The sequence below is a fragment of the Pinus tabuliformis genome, chromosome 4_1 (assembly GCF_031772625.1).
Source record: "Pinus tabuliformis cultivar Carrire ecotype Pingquan chromosome 4_1, CPIR1, whole genome shotgun sequence".
In the NCBI taxonomy this organism is placed as follows: Eukaryota; Viridiplantae; Streptophyta; class Pinopsida; order Pinales; family Pinaceae; genus Pinus; species Pinus tabuliformis.
This window is the reverse complement of record NC_142303.1, coordinates 164868861-164873760: the sequence shown is the minus strand read 5'-3', so window position 1 is coordinate 164873760 and position 4900 is coordinate 164868861.

The window sequence follows — 4900 nt, the reverse complement described above, 5'->3', positions numbered from 1 at the left end:
AGGAGATGTCTTCAGGGAAAATGAAGATCATACTCAGAGGAATATAATGCAAGTGGTTTCAGGTTATGTCACTTCTCACAGGTCCCGGAATGAGTCCTCCAATGTACAGGTGAGGGGTAACAGGGACGGTGACAAACGGTGAAAAATTGCTGTGTAACAGATGCCCCCTAAAGCATGAGGCCCGAGAGAGAGAGGGGTAAAATGATTTACAAGAACATGCATGACTGAAAACACGGCCGCTGGAGAACCTGCGCAAAGAAGTACAACTGATATCTCAAGTACATGATAGAAGTGGTATGGGTGCAGCCATCCATAATAGAGTACATAATAATCTAGATCCAAGGTATGGGCGCAGCCATCCAGAGAGGATCGATAAATAGACTCAAGCATGGTCGCAGCCATCCAGCGAATGAGTCATGTAATGATCATAATAAGCCACAAATCGCAGCCTGGATTCCAATAGACAAAATCTAGGGTCTTGCGCTCCATCTCGACCCGAACAGAGTACAAGTTCAAGCATGCGAATGCATGAGTTGAGGTCGAACATGCATGAACATCGTCTGATTACCAGTCAATAATGAAAATTGTTAACAGACGCGAGAGGTACCACCAATAATGACAATGGCCCTCAAGGTACTATAGGTACAATCTACGGCGTGTGAATCAATGAGCTGGCGTCGAACACCCGTAGAATCATTCGATCGGAGGCCAATGATAAAAACCTCTCGTCGAACACGAAGAACCTGCCATTGAGGCATGTAGGTTCCAAGGCACCAAAGGGAGTCTCTAGATCAGCTTCCTGGATAATGAGCTGAAGTCGACAGGAAGTGATCTTGATCAAAGGTGGGCCATAGTGTTTCCCACATCATTGACACGAGACAGAGGAAAAATGTTGTGGTGATGCAAAATTATGTGAGGTATCATAGGAGGTGGCATTGCTGCAGAGGTCAACTTCTCTTGAACTTATCGGCAGCACGACAGTGGATTTGGCAGTATTTGACAACAAATGAGTAAAGGTCATGGCAACAAAGCAATGAGCAAATGAGAGGCCGAATAGGATAACCCAAACCCATGGAGGCTAGTGCAAAACAAGATGAGATGTCCCCACCCCGACACGAATGCAGACTAGTGCCATGTTCAAGAGTGACATACTGCCGACACGACGACAATTATGTATCCATTTTCCCCACCATTTCTGGCGAGTACCCCAGTTATTTTTAGCAAGCTTGACGGGGATAGCATATGCTTGTGAGCGTCATTACGATGAAATCCGATGTCATAAAGTTTTAACGAGTCAGACAAAGGAAAAACTCGGCGTCTTTTCCTATTTAGAGAGTCTGAAAAGACAACAAAAAGAAAAACTCCAGGGGGGTCCTTTTTCGTAAAGTTGTGTCTCCCGAGCTCAAAAAATTATAAAACAATGCTCGAAAGAACCGCCCGACCATTACGATCGAGGAGTACTTTTCGATTATAGTGACATCGATCTGAAAAAGTAGAAAAGTGAGCATAATCACGTCATTTCGTAACCATTTACGAATCGAAAACGACAAGGGTTCGACGATCTTTTCGTTTTTACACGGTTGGAAAAGGGTTTAAAGACGAACACCTCTTATTTACTTTTAACGAGTGAAGAGGGGTAACTCGGCAATCTTTTCACTTTTAACGAGTCAGAAAAGGGCTGAAAGATAACTCCATAATGACTTTTTCGTGTATTTACCGAGTCCGAAAAAGTATAAAATACAACTCATTTCACCATCGAGGTTGCAAAAAGGACCTGTCATAGCACCAGAAACAAGCATAAAACCCATTTTCGACCAAAAGTATATTAGAATATTCAAAAATCAACTTTTTAAACCCTATTACAAGTCAAAAAGTCTATAAATGTGGTGAAAATGTAAAAAACAAAATTACTTTTACCTTTTACCTTGTGCATAGTGGTAGTGGTCCATTTGGGGTGCAAACTTCGAGCAGCGATTATCACCAATCCAGGCAACCATTGGAGATTCCGCCAGTTCCAGGTAAGAGGCGTTCCTTTTAGCTTCATTTCCAGACATGTTTTATGCATTTTGTTCCTGAATTGAGCCTCCACAAGGGGGATTTTAAAATTTAGGGTTGCACCCCATTGGCGCGGGTATCCGGCACGGGTCCGCGCCAATGGGGTGATTTACCCAAAGGTGCTAATTTTTCACTTAAATTTTCCCATCATTTTTGAAATTTGTCGAGTGTATATGCCTACCAGGGTTTCATTAATGATTTTATTCATCCTTGTGGGTGCAGGAAACACGCAAAAATGGTGGTGGAATGGAAAGAACGAGAGCATGATGTCGTAGATGCCTTAGCCATCGTGGATGAGGGATGCATGGATGCTTTGAGAGACTGTGGTCTCAAGAAATTCTTTCTCACCTCTTATTTGCGAGCTCAATCATAGCTATTACAGTTTATAGTGGATGCTTGGGATGTCGATGACCAAGTATTTTGATTATGGGATCAGACCTTAGAGCTGGATGTAAGTGATGTGTACTTCATTACTGGGCTGTCACGGAGAGGGGCGATCCCCATTCTGACCGGAAGCAGGCCTTCCGCAGAGAAAATAGGTGAAGTGAAGGCTCGTGTGTGGCCAGAGGCACAATTTGGGAAGAACAACGCCAAGGTGGATATCGCCACCATCCATGATTTGGTTCTTAAGGTGATATTGTTCACCATCACACGTGCAACTGGGGTACAAGTGCCCCATGAGGCTAGCAAGAACCATCTGTTACTGGCGACAAAATGCCTTAGCCCCACCATACTGGGCTACAGCAGTGACTATAAATATCAAGAGGCAACTTACAAAGTGTAAGCGCGGGGGAGTGAAACAGTTCAGGTATGGCTCGATTGTGGTATCATTCTTCTTGGAACGATTACCCTTATTCCAGTACTAGGGAGCTGTAGTAGCGGACCCATTACCACGAGAGCCTAGGATGGCTTGCTGGGTAGCATTGATGCCTAGAGGAGGAGGGGGCCAACAGATGTCTTCGTGGCCCGATTTCTTCATATGGCTTCGCCGCCAGTTGATCGTGGTAGAGGACTGGCCATACGCGGGAACCAACTTCATGGGGAACCCAGACCTCCCATTGCCAGAGGGAGAGGAATGGGAAGAGGAGCTAGGTATGATCTTCTCTTTTTGATGTTTTTTATGTATTTTTTATTTTTTTCCAATACATGCATGTTATGATGACAGTTATATATATATGCAGATGTGGGCCTAGAGCGACCAGCCGGTTTGTCTCCTATAGCGAGGAGGGACCAACCTGCAACTGACCCTCAGGAAAGAGGTGCCATGGGGGAAGAGCTGGTGTATAATCTCGAGGGACTTACCCAAGGGATTCCAGGCTATGCTAGATTGGCGGATGTGCCGTTCGCATATCAGAGGCACACGGTGGGGGTACCGACCCGCATCCATCATCTGTTGAGACGCTTGGTGCGCGCGGTGGCGTGCTATCATGAGCACCACCACGAGTAGACTCCTAGGTTTCTTTCATGCATATTTTTTGAGGGACATGTTGTCCGAGGATGTATCAGAACATGTATTATTTTTTGGGTTTTGTAACGCACACGGTGTAAACATTATGACACACACACATATATATATATATATATATATATATATACATATGCCTATGGTTTATTATTGTGCTTTTATGTGCCTACTTGTATGATGTTTTGATTATAAATTATGCAAATGTCTATCTAATAAATGATTGGCCAATGCATCAGATAATGTGTTTAATCGTCGTGGAATATGCTGATATGTGATAAAATCAAAATTCCTTTCTAACAATTTAACACGTAAGTAAAGCCTTAAAATGTGACGGTCTCTGACGGAATATCGCCCGTTGAGATGGTGGACGACAAGCTGAGAGTCTAGGTTAACAAGCAATGTACAAATACCAAGATTAATTGCCTCGGCTAATAATTCAATAACAACGCTATATTCAGCAACATTGTTTGTAGTACAACCTAAACAGACACCTTGAAGGTATATCAACTCACCGTGAGGATCGTAGATCACCCACGCCGCAGAGGACAAATTACGAGTACTACAACAGGCACCATCGGCGAAACCAATGTAAGGTGCACTCGACATCTGCACAAGAAGCAAAAAGACACAATAAGGGGCAATCACGCTTTCACACCAAACCGAAAACATGAAAACTCACACACACACACGCATATACAAATTGAAGCGCATGAATTATGCATAGTACTTTTTCAAGTACAGCCCATTGCGGGGCTTATCAAGAGGATTACCTTCGTAGTCAATTAGCTCGTAGGCCCCTTTTTGCAACACTCTCTTTACAATGTAAGGGCCTAGCCACATGGGCTCGAGTTTGCCTGCCCCCAGCTTGTCATTGGCTTGGTCGTATAGCAGGACAAGGTCTCCCTCAACAAAGGAACGAGGACGAATGGTATGGTAAAAATGAGTTTTGACTCTCTTCTTTTGAGCTTCAATAGCTAGAGAGGCTAAACGACGGGTCTTGTCTAACTGTTCTAGATAAAGGAGCCGTTCCTCCACCGGAGTGGTGTTGGGAAGCAAATCGACGGCTATTTTCAACGAAGGAATTTCACATTCTATAGGAAGGGTAGCCTCCAGTCCATAAACTAGCTGAAATGGAGTGAACCTGGTGGCATCCTTAACAGAGGTTCGGTAGGCCCACAAGGCGGGAAACAACATCAGATGCCAATTAGACTTATGCATGTCGACAGTACGTTGAAGAATCGTAACCAAAATTTTGTTAACAGCTTCAACCTGACCGTTAGACTGAGGATAGTATGGGGTTGAACTATCGTGCCGTAGGCCTAGTTGGGTTGTCAACTCGGTCATCATGTGATTACGGAAATGCTTTCCGTGATCTGTGAC